General features: G+C 42.9%; 1 protein-coding gene across 3 annotated transcripts in view; it reads left to right on the forward strand.

Moving 5' to 3' along the window:
* PTPRF (protein tyrosine phosphatase receptor type F) overlaps positions 1 to 19,410 on the forward strand; it is a 1,415,717-nt gene that overhangs the window by 907,602 nt on the left and 488,705 nt on the right. For all 3 annotated transcript variants that reach the window (XM_068239458.1, XM_068239459.1, XM_068239460.1), the window contains one exon: positions 4,302 to 4,390. The gene's annotated coding sequence lies outside the window, so the exon portion shown is untranslated. The remainder of the gene's footprint in view (positions 1 to 4,301; positions 4,391 to 19,410) is intronic.

A 19,410-nucleotide genomic window follows, 5' to 3' on the forward strand; every position in this document is an offset into this window, starting at 1 on the left:
AACTTACGCATGCTCCCTTGTATTTAGTGGCCGCTCCTTTACTCCCGCCCTGAGCCCTGTCGTGTCCTGTAGCTGTTTAGGATGTGATCCCCGCACTTTAATTGGTCCAGCAGGCTGCCTGTCAAGTGATAGAGTTTTCCGCATTGTGCGTTTTTGTGTATTTTTCAACTCTTTGGCGTGTATTTGTATGTATTTGCAATTCTGTTTGCGTTTTTGATGTGTTTGTGTTTTGCGTTTTTTTTCAATGTTTTGCCTTTTTCAATGGAGTAAAATACAGTATCATATTAATAAAGAAAAACACATCCAAAATGCATGTAACTAAGCAGTCCTCTGCATCTCCATTAATATACCTTATATGTGTTTTACATGCGTTTGTGAGAAATAGGCAGTGATGCTTTTTGAAAAGCGCACATTGTAAAACATACATATATGTGTTTTTTTTACTTGCGGCCCATAGACTTTCATTGTGGAAGAAAACGATTCTGCCTGAAATGCTCCTAGCCAGATAGATAATTAGAGAGATGGACTGTATCTCCTACCCTTATCTGTTGATGATGCTGTTGTTGCCTCTTCTCCTGTTTTCTGTATTCTCTCGGCTTACTGTGTTCATCTTTACACGGCGTGTGATATAAACACAGACAGTCTATCTTGATGTCACCGCCGGTCTCTTTCTATCTAACAGTAGACATCTGCCACTTTTTATTGTGGAACTCCCAGCATCCCTTCTCCCTAACAGGGAAGGACACTATCGAGAGGCTTTTTCTTTAAAGCAAAGATACGCATCCATATTTATTGTAGCTACTGATCCGTCCAGCCAGCCTTGCGTGTTGTGTGAACTGAGGACACAAAGTCGCCCTCGCTCCTGGTTGTGGGATTTCGATAGCCAGACAAAGATTATTTTCTGTTTTAGATCGCTGTCTGGGTTTTTTTTAGAAGTTTTCTCCTTACTTTCCTGCCCTCTGTTCCACCCGTAAGAGTAAAGTTGGCCATGTACTCATTCATTGAGTTTTCTTATCAATTTCTTGCACGTTAATTCACTCTGATGAAATCTCACAGTATTGACCCACATATCCAATCAATTGACTTTCGGTATGAATAGGTGCAGTTTATCCATCGAAAGTCTGAGCAGACGTGATTGAAAATCTCTGTGTGCGATGGGGGTGGGGGATGAGTGATGGGGATTGATGGCCCATAGCATTGTATTGCATCAAACAGTACAAGGCTTGTGGTTCGATTGATGCTCAATAGAGTTTGCCGTGAATTATAGGCTTTGATCACTATCCAATCAAATTCCAGTCAGAAAGGGATCAATCAATCGGCTTTGCAAATTGCATAGTGCATGGCTAGTTTAGCAAGAACTGAGTGCAATTCTCCCCATTGTTGACTTGGACAGCAATAAAAACCTGGCAGAGTAACTAAAGGATGTCCATTTTCATCAGCAGATGAAAAGTGCAGAATGTTGTCAGCAGAGTGCACTTACCTGTCCACTGGCACGCTCCTACCTGTGTCCTATCTCCATCATGGATAAGGGTGCCTGTACCCCGTGACCTGGCAGCATGTTCATTATGTGACTATATACATGCTGTGTGGGTAAGGCGCCCCTGCAGGGATGGACACAGGAAGTAGGAGGAGCATGCCAGCAGACAGGTGACTGTTCTGCGGCCAACACATTTCACAGCCCTTGGGAGAGCATATTTAAATGGGGGGAAACCTGGGAGCCTGTCAGTTGGCCTTGCCCTGCAGCAGTGGCTCCATACAGTCCCTTACAAAAGTATTCAACCCCTTTGGCATTTTTCATGTTTTGTCGCCTCAAAACCTGGAATTAAAATTGATTGTTTGAGAGTTTGCAGTGACAGAACATGCCGAAAACTGTGGAGATGTATTGTTTGGTTTATTGTAAAGGAAAGAAAAAATAGAACAAAATAATTGAAAACTTCAGCGTGCATAACTATTCACCACCCCTAAAGTCAGTACTTTGTGGAGGCACCTTTGGCAGCATTTACAACCGCAAGTGGCTTTTATATAAGTCTCTATGAGCTTGCCATGTCTTGCCACTGGGATTTTAGGCCATTCCTCATGACAAAACTGCTCCAGTTCCTTCATGTTGGATGCTTACCTTTGTGAATGGCAATCTTCAAGTCTGACCACAGATTCTCTATTGGATTGAAGTCTGGACTTTGACTAGACCATTCCAACACATTTAAATGCTTCCCCTTAAATCACTCGAGTGTTGCTTTAGCAGTATGCTTCGGATCACTGTCCTGCTGTAAGGTGAACCTCCATCCCAGTCTCAAATTACTGGCAGACTGACAGGATCAACTGACAGGACTAATGCCTGGTACACACCATGCAATTTCCCATCAGATAGATGGGTCGATAAATAGTTTCCAACAGATCGGATTGCATTTTTCTGATCGATTTTCTGATCACTTCCATGCAAATCGATCATAAAAACGATCGGAAATCAGATTCGACCCATCTAGCTGAAGTTGCATGGTGTATACCAGGCTTTAACATCTGGGCGCCTATGATACATTTCAAAATGTAAATCGGGGTGAGGGAAGATTTTACAATGCAAAAACACTGAGTAATTTATTAGTGAATATTGTAAGATATAAGCCATTGTATTCATTACGTTATTTTCACTACAGTCCCTCTTTAAGGTTTTACACGTTTATGACCCAATTCCTTCAACGCGTCACCGCAGTCTGCAGCAGCCAGTAACCTGACCCCCATCGTTCTATGGCATTGTCTCTGATTTATTATGCCGCCGCCATGCTGATGATGAGTGCATTGTTTGGACCCCCTGTGACTCTTGCGTAGGATGAGATTATTAGATGGGGATGGGAGGGGAGCCTTGCGTGACATGCTGAGCCTCTGGAATAAAGTATTAGATGAAAAGTCTTGTAAAGGCCACAGGCACTTTCCATTGTCACGGCTGGCCACACCCAGCTCCCGTCTCACGTGCATCTCTGCGATCTTCTGACGTGCTGTCATACAAATCTTTCTTCTCAATGAAACTTGAGCCTGAGAACCCAGATCCCCATTAATAGCAAAAAAGGATGAAATTACCAGTGTCAAAGGCAGGCATTTCATTCATGTTGAATCCTCTGTCATATTATGTGTTACAGAACATACAGTGTATACTTGTCTGTCTTTGTATAAAGCAGAGTCCTCAGACCCCCTCATATCCTCCGTTTCCCCAGCCCTAAGTCTTATCCGGTGTAAGTATTGCTTCAGGCGGAACAGTTTGAAGAAACAATGGAATAATGTTACAAGCTAGTTTCTAATTACTTCGAGAGTAGTTTTAAAGCAAAATATTGCCTTAAAGCAGAACTCTGTTTTGAGGGCCCCTTTTACACTTGCATTGCAAATGTGCATTGCATTACCCTGTTTTGCTGCAGGGAAACACAACTGCAATCCAAGTCACTGGGGACTAGCATGTTTACCGCGTCAAGTTGCGCCTGAAGTTGCGCCTGAAGTGACCGATCAGCCGCCGAGACACCAAGTCAACAGCGCGTTACCATCATACTTCCGCGATGACGCATCGGCGGTGGGAGTTATGAAAGTTAATAGGCGACACAGAAATTTTAAACCTGTTGGTGGCAGCGGTGCAGCACACATGCACGGAATGACGGGGAAACCCAGGAAGCCGAGTGATGTACTTCCTGTCCAGCCACGAGGAGCCTGCAGGGGGCGGCACTATGCATATGACGACACACTCTACTGCAGGGTCATATGAATTACATGTTGTGCATTGTGATGCAATGCGTCGGGGCGGAGCAATTTAGTCTACGGGATTGCAGAAAAATCAAGGTTTGTGGGAAATATCCCATGTGATTTTGATGTTAATCAGATACATTTTTATGTAAATTAATTGTATCAGTATGCATGGAAAAATATTGATCTGAAAATTTGCATAAAAACTCACTCAAAAGTCAGTAATCAAATTACACAAAAATAAGTCATTAAACACAGATTTGTACATGCAGAAAAATGTGCAAATCACAAACAGAATTGGCATAGATACTTGTGATCACTGCCCAAGAGAGATGGTCAATGCAAATACTGTTTGTAAATGGTATGCAACTTGGAACAAGGCTAGTCCAAATCCACAGGAAGTGCCTAATTTCAAGCAAGCTGGAATTCTCTGACCATTTGTGCTCTCTAACATTACAGGAGCCAGGTCTCCGGACTTCCTATGTAGATGGTGCAGCAACAACAAAAAAATGTAATACTTTCTTAGCATGCTGAGATATGTTGAGTTACATCTAAACATTTTCTCTGATGTGTCATTGTAGGTGTGAGCACTGAAGGCTGCCACTGTGACCTGACAAAACACGTCATGTTAAAGACTTAATGTGCCAATGTCTTTGGAATCTTTTTAGAGGTAAGTCTCCCTTTATGGTGTGTATTATTATTTTTTATTGTTTTGTGAGCACTGCTTAATTCCAATAGTAGTATAATTTCCTGTTTCTGAGAAAGTTCCCCCAATAGTTGCAGGAAACCCAACATAGTGAGCTTTCACCTCCGACCATAAAATCCTCCATCCACCTACTCTTGAAACTTTACTCTACTAAATGTATTTCACTACATAGGTCTTGTACTTGTACTTTCTGTCTACCTTCTGCCATCTTCTCCTGCCATGATGTCTGATGTTTCATTCATATTGTCTGACGTGGAATGCAGCAGTAAAGCAAAGAGCCTTTTTACACGGCTCGCATCCCAAAACAGAAGACAGAGCTCCAAAGAAAAATAACATTTTTAATTAAATTGTTTGATTATTTGACAACAGAAAATATAAATACAGTAAATACTACAGTTAAATGAAACAAAAATTTAAAATAATCACCATGCACGTCCTTTTAAAGTAAACCTGAATAATAATATTTAAAATGGCCCAGTCAGTACACAGCTGGAATCAGCTGTCTTCCGTTGTGATAGACACTGAACTTTCTGGTTGTGTGCAGAGTGATCCTCCTATCTTGCATGTCTACTGCTGCCCCGCCCACCAATGTCTGGGCTTGAGTGTGATCATGTGAGATTTGTAGAGTGGGATTTGTGGAGCAGGTTATCAGGGTGAGTATCTTGCACAGTGAATGCCTGATATTTGTGTACTGATAACCAGTGGCGTAGCTAAGACACTTCGGGCCCTAGTGCAATTTTTACATTGGGCCCCCCAAGCCCTATTATCGTAGCAATTGATATGGTGTACCAAAACCTGCCAAGCACTGCAGAACAGAGGTACCAGCAGAAGATGGGGAACAGTTTGTTAATAATTACCACTATGCAAAACATCTGTAGAAGTGATGATTACCAGCAAAGGACCAATAAAGAGTTAATACTGCCATTGAGGGAGGGCATCTTCGGGCCCCTCTGGCTCAAGGGCACCGGTGCAGTCACAACATCTGCATGTTATGCCACTGCTGACCACCCCAGACTACTTTGCAATATAGGCAGCACAGCAATTCCTTCTCTGTATTGTATGGGAGCATGTGTCTATGCAACAGAGATGTGTTTTTTGCCTTTGCATAATGAAACACGGCTGGGTGCACACTTAGCTGAAACGCTGCGTTTTTGCTGCTAATGGAAGTCTATGGGCCACAGGAAAAAAACGCATATAAAAAACACATATGCGTTTTATATGTGTTTTCAAACCTGCATTTTTAAAAACGCTCGATTTGTTGTATAATATTCATAGGTGCATCAAAAACGCACATAATGAAAGTCAATGGGAGTGCAATGATATGCGTTTTCCATGCGTTTTTATATGCGTCCCGTCCACACCCCCCCCCCCCCCCCATTTTGTTTTTCTGTATTTCTACTTCCTGTTGTCTTCCTAGTGATTTGCATGCATGGAAATATAAAAATGCATGGAAAACGAATACAAAACGCATATGCGTTCTGTATATGCGAACCGCAAACGCATTAAAACGCACGCAAAACGCTTGAAAAAATGCATCACTAACGCACCAAAAATGCAGTAAAAACGCAGCAAAAACGCACACAACATTAACATAAAACATGACATAAAACGCAGCCTTTCACGCTATGGTATGTGTGCTCCCAGCCTCAAAATACAGTAAGTTATTTTTTGCAGGTTAATACACTGCATTTGGAAAATAGATCCAGGATTTGTATTATCTGTTTCTAAAATAAATGCAATACTGGACAAGACTCCACCGTCTTGCTGTTAAAGGGGAACTGAAGAGAGCGGTATATGGAGGCTGTCTTGTTTATTTCCTTTTAGACAATACCAGTTGCCTGGCAGCCCTGCTGATCCTCTGCCTCTAATACTATTAGCCATAGCCCCTGAACAAGCATGCCACAGATCAGATGTTTAAGTGGTTCAGACTTATAAGTCTGATCTGACAAGACTAGCTGCATGCTTGTTTCTGGTTTTAATCAGATACTACTGCAGAGAAATAGACCAGCAGGGCTGCCAGGCAACTGGTATTGATTAAAAGGAAATAAACATGACAGCCTCCATATACCTCTCTCTTCAGTTCCCCTTTAAGTAACTTGAATATTTTACTGTGCAGAAGCCATTAGCGCAGCTGACATCTATTATTCTTCAAGAGAACCAGTCAAAAATATGCATTTCCTTTTTTTGTGGCGTTTTCCCTGTGTTTATGCTGTGTTAGGGTGGAAGGACCCTAGAAAGGTTGTCTGTTGTACTGCCTGAAATGACTGAATTATTGCCCTATTCATAACTGTCCGGTACGGAAGCCTTGTGTATTTTTCATGTGTAACTGGGAGTTAACTTTGAAATGTGACAGCTATATTTACTAACGGCAGCTGATTAATTTGCCTCTCAGCCTAACAAAGCAGGGGGTGGTGAAACTTGGTGCTTCAAAGAAGCAAGAGAACATAAATAAATGCGGAAACAACTGTGCCTCGCTGATAAAAGTAAGAAAATTAAGAACAGGAACAGATCCAATTAAACGTTTCTTTATTAAAGCTCCAATTCCAGGATTTTTGTTTTTATTTTTGGATTTTTATTGCTGTCCTATATCCACATCTGTGGGAATTTCCTACACTTCCTGACTAGACAAAATGGAGAAATCTCTCCAGCCCCTTGAAGCCGGCCCCCCTACAATCAGCACACATACAGAGCCGAGCTCTCCAAGGGTGGCAAAGGTCCGCAATCAACGGAACATCATTTTGTAGAAGAGTCAAAATTCCTTGTACCTCCTTCCCTGCCCTTGGGGCAAGTGGCAGTGCTGTAACTACTGAAGCCACTAGGGGGTTCCAGCAGGGCTGGTTCTAGACTTTTTGCTGACAGAGGATGTGCCCCACAACGCGCCAGCACCCAGCAATTTACTCTGCATCATTTAATGTTCTCACATGGCATGCTGCAGCTCAACACAATATCACACTGGCTGTGAGTCTGTGACAAACTGCTCACCGTTAGCCACTCCATTCCTCCTCAGGAAGGTACACACAGTACAATCTGAAATCTATGCGCCTGATGCAAATGTTTCACCTTGCTTCATGAGAGAACCGGCCCCGGGTTCCAGCTCTGGCGTCCGCATGGCCACATGTAATTTTGGCACAGGGAGAAGCTGAAAGATGGCTCTGGAAATATATTAACTATATTCCCCTACCGATTATCTAATTGCTCTTTTGGATGCGTAATTTGGACTCACCTGAGAGTAATTTTATCGTGATTTGGGCTGCAACTGAATCCTATGGTGGCACCCAAACCTGGCACTGCACCAAACCGAACTGAATCAAAGTTCTGTCCTCCCCTCTAACGGTAGCACCTCCCCAGTTGTTGCTGCCTTAGACCCCTTCCTGTGCAGTAGAAGTGAAGCATACTTTTCACTGACTGTATGCTTCACTGTACCCGATGCAATGTGAGCATATCACGTTGTCCCGATTTACAGCGTTGCATTCCTGCTTTTGCAACGTACATACATGGACATATGACTCTGGTAAGGATTAGATTGTGAGCCCCTCTGAGGGACAGTTAAGTGACAAAGACAATATACGCTGTACGGCGCTGTGGAAGATGTTGGCGCTATATAAATATTAAATAATAATAAGCTTAGTGGGTGAGGGCTGCTGCCTGCCTCTGGACCATTGAACTGGGATGGTGATGGATCTCTGAAGGTCCGCATGGAGGAAGCATTTCAGAAAATGCTGTTCAAGTAATTTAAAATGCATTTATTTGACATCATCTTTTCATTCAGCTGCAAGAACAAGCTCTGCTGCTGTCTACCTACTATATGCCAGGAGAGACATTGTGGTTGGAGTTAGGCATTAGTGTTAATAGGGTCCAGGTATGCTATATAGCTGTCCTTCATAAACATAGCTCTCAGGCAGAATCTGGGATGATTGTCCTATGTATATAATTGTTGCCTCTATGGAGACTGAACAACGTCTGTGGTATTCTGAGAGTGTTCCTGCTCTCTCTTCCTTCGGTCTTCGTCCAGCACAGTGCATCTTGTTTACTGCATGCTGCACAGATGAATGATGGGTAGGTTATGGGATATTTTTGTCTGTGTCTTCTATCCATGGTAACCAGGCAATTTGCAGCTTGTTCTCTTAGCCAAAAAGCAGTGTGTCACTGACTGGAGCAACCCCTTGCTTCTGTAAACCATAAATTACGGCTTTTTGGAGTGCTGGCGCTATTTTTATCAGTTGTATTTCTGTGGGCTGGCAATGACTGTTATATGCCATAGAGAGAATTTCAACCACGCATTCTGTAAGCTATATAACTTCCAGAACAGCCTGCTGGGACTGGCGGGTTAAAGTCAAACTCCAGGGAAGATCTCTGTGCAAGCATAACATGCTAAGGGTTTACAAGCTATTTTTACTATTTTTTGCTAATGTTAATTTTACTTAGAGTTAACCACATAAAATGGCGTAAGAGAGAAATCGCCACCAGGAGACTTGGGCGCAGGATGCAGCCGTTATATGGCTAACCCTGCTCCTGCACAAGTCCTGACAGCGCTAATTACTATTCACCCTCCAGGTCCACATGGATGGTGGGGAATTATGTAATTCCAGCTATTACAGTGTTTTAAAAGTAACTTCAGCTCTGTCTTCTGACCTCGCCGAAGTTACTCACTGTGCGCCACTATAGCTGTAATTCCTATTATGGTCTTTGGTGGCGCCGGCTGCGCCCACATCTCTTGCGCTGAATTCCTTGTATTCGATAAAATGCATCCTTTCACATAACTACATGGAAAAGCTGAAAGCAGACAGTATGATGGAGCCATTAATGATGCTTTTTGGTGGCAGCCTTGGTACAAGCATTGTACAGACATGGCACTTGATTCCCAATCTGTTCTATGGAGAAAGGAGGGTGGAGTAAGATCTCACAACTACAGTAGTGGTCAGATGAGAGCCTCACGACTATGAACGATATTTTAGTGTGGCAGAAATCTAAAGTGTGTACTTTCCTTAGTGGGAAAGTGTAATAACATATAGTGGAATGCAGTAAATCATTTTGGATACTCACCTTTTCTGTTAAATATTCTGGTTTCAACATCAGAAACACTTCCTATAGCTATATAATTCTGTATATTGGTATGTAGCCCTGCCCTCCCATTGAGGCTGATCCTAGGCTGTTTATTAGGCAAAACTAAGGAAGGTTAGGTGTAGGTAAGAGGGAAAGATAGTGTAAGGTGTAGGTATAGGCAGGGGAGGTTAGGCACACTAACTGATTGAGTGTAAATGGGCCCTATGGCCCCGTTTACACTTAATCAGTTGGTACGCGTTAGTGTGCGTTAGTACGCGTTTTTTCCATAGCAGTGCATTGGGAAGAAGATTTCAGTTAAAACGCGTTAAAGGGATACTGTGGGGGGGTCGGCGGAAAATGAGTTGAAGTTACCCGGGGCTTCTAATGGTCCCCCGCAGACATTCTGTGCCCGTGCAGCCACTCCCCAATGCTCCGGCCCCGCCTCCGGTTCACTTCTGGAATTTCAGACTTTAAAGTCTGAAAACCACTGCGCCTACGTTGCCGTGTCCTGCTGCTCCTTGCTGACGTCACCAGGAGCGTACTGCGCAGGCCCAATATGGTCTGTGCCTGCGCCGTGCGCTCCTGGTGACATCAGGGGGAGCGAGGACACGGCAAGGCAGGCACAGTGGTTTTCAGACTTTAAAGTCTGAATTTCCAGAAGTGAACCGGAGGCGGGGCCGGAGCATTGGGGAGTGGCTGCACGGGCACAGGATGTCTGCGGGGGACCATTAGAAGCCCCAAGTAAGTTCAACTCATTTTCCCCCGCCCCCCCCTACAGTATCCCTTTAAGTGTGAAAGGTTTCGTAGGAAAATATGGGCATTACTTTGAAAATCAGTTTTCTTTCAGTTATAACTGAGAGCAACTGATTAAGTGTAAAAGGGGCCTAAGTGTTAGGTGAAGGTGTGCAGAGTCTATGGCATAGGTGGGGTGGGGGTATCTCAATGAGCAATGCAGAGTATCGTGCGAGCGGAAGTCGTGCTGTCTTATATCACCTACTGCTGCATGCTAGTGTCCATTGATGCATCATCCTATCACCGCTCAGCTCTCTCCCTATCGCCCGGCATGTCTCCTGCATCATGTGTTACACGAGTGCTGGAAGAGATGCCAGGACTAGGGGGAGAGCTTAGCGGTGACAGGAGGACGCCTTGTTGGACTCCAGTGTGCAGCAACAGGTGAGATGACACAGCACGACTTCCGGATGTGCAATACTCTGCATTCACTGCTCCAGCTGGGGACACGGGTGATGGCACACGAGGCTCCTGCCATGGTGACACCCTGAGCAGCCAGCTCCTGTCGCCAACCCCTTAGTTCGCCACTGAAAAAAGGAAAGAGAAAGAAAAAGAGCAGATCACCGTTTCCTTCCTCCTATCCCATCATCAGTGTTTGCTTCCAGGAGCAAATTGTCTTTGCTCACCCAAAGGCTGCATATCCTGTCGAATTTTGTTGGGCAGATGCGATTTGCATAGGTCATTTTATATAATGGGATTGCCTTATTAAGCACCCTGATCCATTAATTTCTTCATAGGCATTGTCTCTGAGACAAATTTTATCACTACTTATCACAATGAATTGATCTATATCTTTTTTTCCGCCACTAATTAAGCTTTCTTTGGGTAGTACATTTTGCTAAGAATTATTTTTTTCTAAATGCATTTTAACAGGAATATTAAGAAAAAAATGGAAAAAAAAATCATTATTTCTCAGTTTACGCCCATTATAGCTTTAAAATAATACATGCTACCATAATTAAAACCATGTATTTTATTTTCCCATTTGTCCCGGTTATTACACAATTTAAATGATGTCCCTATCACAATGTATGGCGTCAAAATGTTGTTTGGAAATAAAGGTGCATTTTTACAGTTTTGCATCCATCACTATTTACAAGCTTATAATTTAAAAAATAATAGTAATATTCCCTCTTCACATGCATGTTTTTTTATTGTTTTTTTTTTTTTTTTTTTAATTAAAAAAAATATTTAGGTATTGTTTGGAGTGTGGGGGTAAACAGTTAGTTTATTTATTAATTGTATTCATTTAAAAAAAATGTATGTAGATGTAGTTTTTCTATTTCGCCACAAGTTGGCCACAGTCAAACATTTTTTATTTAGTCCTGTAAGCAAGCTGTCTCACTTACAGAAAGTGAAGGGAGGACGGGAAACTTTTTTTCTTTAAAAAGATTGCAGCTTCTGAAAGAAGCTGTCGCTCTTTCTAATGGGGACTTACTGTAGATCAATGAATGGGAACTCTGTTCCCATTCATTGATCTCCGGGCTAATGAGCGGCAGCACGAGAGCACGCAGGTGCACACAAGATCGTGCGTGGGAGCACGCAGCGGCGCGCAACAGAGCAGTAGCAGCCTTTTGGACGTAATAGCAAAATGTGAAAGTATTAAATATAATTTTACATGTAGCAATATAGCATAGGTATTTAAAGTGGACCTGAACTCTTGAACAGCCACAAGGAAAACATAACAGAAATGCACCCTTTTATGTATTTAAAGAGCTTAGCCTGTGTAATTCCCCCTCATTTGTGTCTAATCGCTAGTTGTAATTTGATCACTCCCCTGTGTCACATGACTGCCTGTGGCAGATAAGCCCATTTGAAAGCACAGGCTGTAAACAATATGTCTGCTCCTATGAATCAGGAAGTAGAAACCGTGCAGATTTATTTTAAGATTTGTATCAGCTGTAACAAAGAAATGATTTTAGTTTAAAGGTTATTATGCTGTTGTGTATCTTTTAGAGCAGAGATTAGTTCTGAGTTCAGGTCCACTTTAACCAGCAGTTTGAGTCTCTATTAAAAAGTAGTCTCTCCCTGTACAGTAAATTATATTAATCTGCTTACCTAGTTCTGTAAGTTGCTGAATTCATTCATCAGTTCCTATTACAGGTGTGCTGGTCAGGTGACCTACGAGTCAGTCATAGTAGTCACATGACTCAGACAAATGCAAGAAACTATAATTCCAGTTAAATCTAATTTATTCAGCTTGATTCCCTGCCACACTCTCTGAGTAAGAGGTGCATGGATAGTGCGCAGAGTCTTGCTCCAAAACAGGATATTTTAAAGAGAACCTGAACTGAAAATAAAAAGTGAAAATAACCATACACAGGTCATACTTACCTCCTGTGTAGTCTACTCCTCAATCTCTTTCTCCTCTCCTGCACCCCATTTGTCCATTGTGATCAATGGAATTCTCCGTCCTCCATCTTAAAAATGGCCATTCACCCCTAACAGCTTCCTGGTCAGCACACTGATAAACTGTAATATCACCCACTTGAGCCATAGGGAAACATGGACATTACCTTACACATTCAGCTGTAACTAACAGCTGCTGATGTATAACTGACAGCAACTAGTATATTTCAGTTCTGATATTGTCAGAACTGGAAGGGATCACTGTAAGGAGAAAATGGTGAGCTTCTCAGAGGAACTGACGGTGAGGTTAGTATGTAATACTCATTTGCAGCTATGTCATGTGTTTATTTTAAATAATTTTACCTGCTTCAGGTTCCCTTTAAGAATTGACCTTTACATTGTGAACTGTCGACTGAAAGAGAATCTGTATTGTTAAAATCGCACAAAAGTAAGCATACCAGTGCGTTAGGGGACATCTCCTATTACCCTCTGTCACAATTTCGCCGCTCCTCGCCGCATTAAAAGTGGTTAAAAACAGTTTTCAAAAGTTTGTTTATAAACAAACAAAATGGCCACCAAAACAGGAAGTAGGTTGATGTACAGTATGTCCACACATAGAAAATACATTCATACACAAGCAGGCTGTATACACCCTTCCTTTTGAATCTCAAGAGATCATTTGTGTGTTTCTTTCCCCCTGCAGCTATCTTCCACTGAAGTGTCAGGCTGTTTCTTCCTGCAGAGTGCAGACAGCTCTGCCTGTATGTAATTCCTCAGTATGTGAAAGCCCAGCCAGCTCAGAGGAGGATTTATCCAGCTTGTAAAAGATAAGAGAGAAGAGAGAAGCTTCCCTAATCTAAATAATACACAGGCAGTGTGCAGAGAGGGGCCTGGAGGGGGGAGATGCATCACAGAACCACAACACTGAAGAACTTGGCAGCCTTCCAGACACAGGCTGACAAATCTGACAAGAGAGAGATAAGTTGATTTATTACAGAGACTGTGATAGTAGAACGTGCTGCAGTAAGCCAGAACACATTAGAATAGCTTTTGGAACTTGTAGGATGATAAAAAACAGGATGCAATTTTTGTTACGGAGTCTCTTTAAGCCCAGAGATTGCCCTATCTACAGATCTAAAACTGTTCAGTTATTCATCTGGAAAGTATTAGCAATGCAAAAGTTGCTTAATTGTGTTTTAAGGAGAAGATTTGTGATCTTTTCTCTGAGTAACTGCTAAATATTTTGCATTTTTATAGCTCTGCTTGAAAGTGAGAGTGCTTCCTAATTGGCATGCAGGGAGCAGCAGGGGGCAGTACTGGTTTCAGGGTAATTCCAGACTCTTCACCTCCTGCAAGTGCTCAGCAGGAGGAAGGATGCTGTTACTGTGCCCTTTTACTAACCTGTATAAATGCATGTAAATAGGAACACTGAGTTAAATGAGGCATCACAATGGGTAAAACCTGTCCTGTGCCCAGTATTGCAGGGAACTCTGGGAGCAGGACTGTGACTGGAGCACAGGAGAACCATGGCATGCCATGGCAATCCCCAACTACAAGGATTGTAGAATAGCCTGAAAGGAACCTACAAACCCCCACACTAAAACATGATGCTATAATTAGCATGAGCTGTAAGAGTGTTTTCTATGAGTCACCGAGTCCCAGGCTCACAAACAACAATTTCAATGGTTTTGCTGGATTTTGGGATGTACGGTAAGTAAATGTAGGAAAGAGGAGAAGCATTATAAATATGTTACTAGATACAAAAGGAATCTAAAACCCAATATTTGCACACATCATATCATAACCATGATTATGATATGATGTGTGCAAATATTGGGTTTTAGATTGATTGTTGTATGTTTCCGATTATTGATATTCAAGTTTTCTACTTTTTTCACACGCACCCCAGAGTCAATCCTTTTGTATTTAGTAACATATTTTCTCGTTGACATGGTGCATGTGAACAATAATTATATGGTATATATTCCATTTAATCTTATATGTGTTGGTAATTGATTAATTAATATTTGGTCTCATTTGACACCTGCCTGCTAAACACTAAGATATTTTCATATTCAAGCATTATAAATAATTATAACCTAGAAGTTAACATTGAAATGTCTGGTCCATTTTCAACTTCAGTGTTTGGTGGAGGCTGGAAGCTTAAATCCTCTTCTTCAGTCTCTCAGAGGCCCTTTCAGTTCCCAGATCTGCATACCTGGTTCTAACGGATGTATAATTTATTTGATATAATGGTGAATACAACAGGAGGAGAAGGAGCACCCAGACCCACCAGCTACACTAGACAAGACACAGAACTTTTATATTGTGCTTTTTTCCTGGCGGACTCAAAGCACCAGAGCTTCAGCCACTAGGGCACGAATAGTGGACAGTAGTAGTGTTAGGGAGTCTTGCACAACGACTCCTTATTGAATAGGTGCTGGCTTACTAAAAAGGATGAGCTGAGATCTAAGCCCAGGTCGCCTGTGTCAAAGGCAGAGCCCTTAACCATTACGGTATTACATCTCCGCTAGCTTCAAGTAAAATGGAGCCCTAGACAGAGCAGCTTTGGCCCTACTTATTTGCCACTTTTTTTTGGTAATGTGAGTTGGAGCGGGGCTCAAAGCTCAAGCAGGCCGCTGGTCACCTCCTATAGTCTCCAAAAGCAACTGCCTAGCTTACCTTGTAGTTGATCTGACTCTGGCCCAAAGAGAGAATCCAGTGGATGACTCCCCAAACCAATCTGCTTCATTACCATACTAACATACAGCAGCTCTACTTCTGGGTAGACTGGCCATTTACAACCCCCTGGGCTGGTTCTCTCATGAAGCAAGGTGAAACGCTTGCATCAGGTGCAGAGATTACAGGGGCAGCATATTTGTACTTTATGTTTACACTTACAGCATGCAGTCAGACTAGGAGGATAAGCGAGAGGAGAGCGAGCAAGGTGAAAAGGTCATCATTGGTAAAAAAACAGCTTGTTGTGCTGTGTGAGGAGTCTGACAATGTGTGAGGAGGGGGGAGGCAGGAGAGCAGCAGTGATGTCCTGACTTAGGAGTAATGGAGGATAACCGACTGGCTGAGGGTGAGCAGTTTGTTTGTCATATACTGCCGAGTAAATTGACAGATGCTGTGCGATCATTCCAAATGGAAGGCGGGGGGGGGGGGGCATTCTCACAAGTTTGCTTCAGGCAGCAAAAAGTATAGGACTGGCACTGACGACACTGGCAACCCCCATACCATTGGGGACAATAACATCTGTCATGCAAAAAACTTTTGACAATTGGCCTCAATTCACTAAGATCATGCTGGAGATAATAAGGCAAGAGAACACTCACCACCACACAGGCCCATATGCAATTCACTTTTTCACCTGAGTTTTCTCCTAGGAGATAATTTTTCATCTTCGATTTATAACAACTTTTTAGCCCTTTGCAATGGAAAAAATACCAAAAAGTAGGCGAAAAAGTACTATGAAAATTAGTTTGAGTATTTGTTTGCTTGTTGGTGGTTTAAAAGGCATTTTATTGACAAGTTTGAAAATTTCACGTAGGAGAAAACTCAAGTGAAAAAGAGAATTGCATATGGGCCACAGTGAGAGAGTTATCTTATCTTTTCATTCCTTAAGTTACCTCCTCTGTAGTTAAGTTACCTCCTTTGTAGTTATTTTCACACACAGTTAATTAACATCCTGGGCTGTATTGTAAGGATCCCTCCTGTAGCGTATTCTGTCCGTTGCAGTGGAGCTGCAAACGGACAGTTCTGGCTTATCTGCTTGCATTCGGTTGTGCATTCGCAGTAAGTCTCATTTGCAATTGCTCTGCAGTTCTGGGCAGCTCAGGATGCTGTCATCATTACACCAATTTCTTGTTGCAGCTGAGCTGCGGCCGGATAGCCCTGGATTTCCTGCATTATGTTTTTACATAATTCTGCATGTATTTCTTATGGGAGTCCTTTGCATTCACAGCCAGCTAGCAAATGGTAATCAAGCCAGCTCACGATTGAGTGATTACCATTCAGCTGTGTGGAAATCTGCATGCTGCACCATTGGTCGATGCCAGTTTAAAAAGTCTGCCTCCCATTTTAGACCTTGCCCGTCATAGCGGTCAGTACGCTGGTCTGCTGGGCACCTTGTTACTCTGTATAGTTCTGTTATTGTAGTTTAATACGACCTTATTACTTGTGCTTTAGCTAGTTTCTTGATAAATATATATGCAGACTTGCTAATATATATTTATCCGTTAGTTGAGCCATTATTTTTCTGTATTATTGTGTATTGCCTAATTCCATGCTTGATGGACGTTCGCTGCATCCGTGGTGGGTCAGTGAAGTCCATTATCCTGATAGCTTGGATTCTGCCATCACCACGTTGGTGACTGGTAGTATTCCTGCTACTCTAGTTTCTGGGAACGTAACTATAGGCTGCGGTTGCTATTAGTTACGTTTTATCCTGTCGTCTTGCCTGGGTGGATGCTTGCTGGTGACTGGTTGTTAACCTGCTTGCTCTGCTTCTGTGGACGTGACTTTGAGATGCGGTTGCTACTAGTTACGCTCCAATCTATAGTCCTGTCTTGTACCTGTCTGAGTGCTTGCTATCGCTAAGGCAGCGCAACATCGCACTGTGTTTTATTTGTAGCGATATCGGAAACCCAGAGCTGCAGTTGCTCTGGGCAGCCTGTGTAGCCTCTTCCATTATTCAGCTACCAGCCTTGTTGCTCTGGGTGGTCAGAGTATGACCCCCAAGCATTACACGTATGCAATTCACTTTTTCACCTGAGTTTTCTCAACTTTTCATAAAATGCCTTTTAAGCCCCCAACAAACAAGAAAATACTTAAAATAAATTTGATAGTACTTTTTCACCAACATTTGGGTACTGTTTCAATTGTAAAATGTTGAAAATTTTGTTCAAAGAGAAGATTAAAATTATCTCCTAGGAGATAACTCAGGAGAAAAAGTGAATTGCATATGGGCCCCTGTCTTTAACTTTAGAATTCTGGAGTTATTTTAAGGATTGAAGAGTAAACTTAAAGACAGAAGAGTTAACTTTAGGTTTGCCTGAGGTAAAATGTTTCCTGAATACTACATGCCTCATCACCATCGTGATAACTCTAGAAACATTATTAACCACTTCGCATCCAGACCTTGTTTTCCCCTTATTGACAGTTTTGACGCTTTAGCGGTGTCCCTTTTTAATCAGCCATAACTTTATCCCTACTCACGACACCTAAATGATCTAGGTATCGTTTTTTTCAGGACAAACTAGACTTTCGTTGGCGGGTATTTTGTCCCTAGACCAAAAAAGTTTTCTATGCATTTTAATGGGAAAGAGAGGGGAAAAATGAAAAAAATGCATTTTTGCTCAGTTTTTATCAATTCCAGTTTAAAAATAAAAAGTGCCACAGAAGATAAAAACATGTCACCAGTATTCTGTCCCCCAGTATAGATAGCAAAATGTGTCCCGAGTATCAGACCCCCCCTTATAGCCAGATGTGTCCCCAATATCAGTCACCCCCAGTATAGCCTGATGTGTCCTCTGTGTTTGGCACCTCCCAGCATAGATAGATAGATGTATCCCCAGGATTGCTGCCCCTCATGTGTCCATATGTGTCCCCAGGAATAGTGGTCCCCCATTATAGACAGATGCGCAATCAGGATTAGCGGGTGCACCCTGGATTAGGGCCCCCCACCATTATAGCCAGATCTGCCCCCAGTATAAAATTATACGCATAAATTAAAATTGTACCCCCTCTTATTTTATTGTCCCCCCCCCCCCCCCCCCCAGCTGCACATTTTACCCCCCACCAGGGGTCCACGCACCCCCATAGGAGCCAGCCAGATCCCCCACCCCCCACCTAGGCAGCCCCCTCGGTGGCCAGATCTGTTAAAAAAAAGGATTAGAAAGCAGCCTGACTCACCTTATCTCGTTCCAGCGACCAGCCTGCAGCCAAAGCCTCCGATCGCCGCTCTGCACGCAGCCTGTGATGCCGGTTACCGGGTCCCGGCTTGATGACGTCATCAAGCCGGGACTCGGCTATTCAGCATCACAGGGCTGCGTGCAGAGCGGCGATCGGAGGCTTGGGCTGCAGGCTGGTCGCTGGAACAGGAAAAGGTGAGTCAGGCTGCTTTCTGATCCTTTTCTTTTAGCAGATCCGACCACGGAGGGGAGAGATGAATGATCACGCTGTTTGCTACAGCGGTGATCGTTCATCTGCAGGGGGGGGTTACTAATTGGCTACAAGGGAAAATTTTCCCTTTCACCAATTAGTATTGCAGCTGTTAGTGCCGGGAGGTGCGCTCTGAAGCGCACCTGTTCCTGCACAACAGGGCTGCAAGCAGGTCAGTATATCTACGTCGCTGTGGCTTGGAGAGAGCCACAGCTGACGTAGATATACTGTATTGGAAGGACAAAGTGGTTAAAGACAGGAGATAAGCTTAGTGAATTGAGGCGAATGCCCTAAACTAAGATTTTTTTTCCCAGACTTGGGCTTTGAAAATGCAAAGTGTTACTACACATGCAATCCACTTTAGGTTTGACTACTATTTGTTATAAGATTTAAAATACTTCAGAAGTTAAAGAAAAAATGTACCGATATCCATTCAGCAGTTTAGTTAGAGGTGATTGCATGTACGTGACTCATACATATGTGTTGGATGCAGTGGCGGACATACGGCCGTGCAGGCCGTGCAAGCGCACAGGGGCCCCTCAAGCTCCGTTTTTGAGGGGCCCATTATGTATTGCAGGCGTTTTTTTTTTATTTTTTTTTATCCCCGGGGGGCCCGACTCTTATCACTCCCTCACCTC

Source organism: Hyperolius riggenbachi, chromosome 6 (assembly GCF_040937935.1).
Source record: "Hyperolius riggenbachi isolate aHypRig1 chromosome 6, aHypRig1.pri, whole genome shotgun sequence".
Taxonomy (NCBI): domain Eukaryota; kingdom Metazoa; phylum Chordata; class Amphibia; order Anura; family Hyperoliidae; genus Hyperolius; species Hyperolius riggenbachi.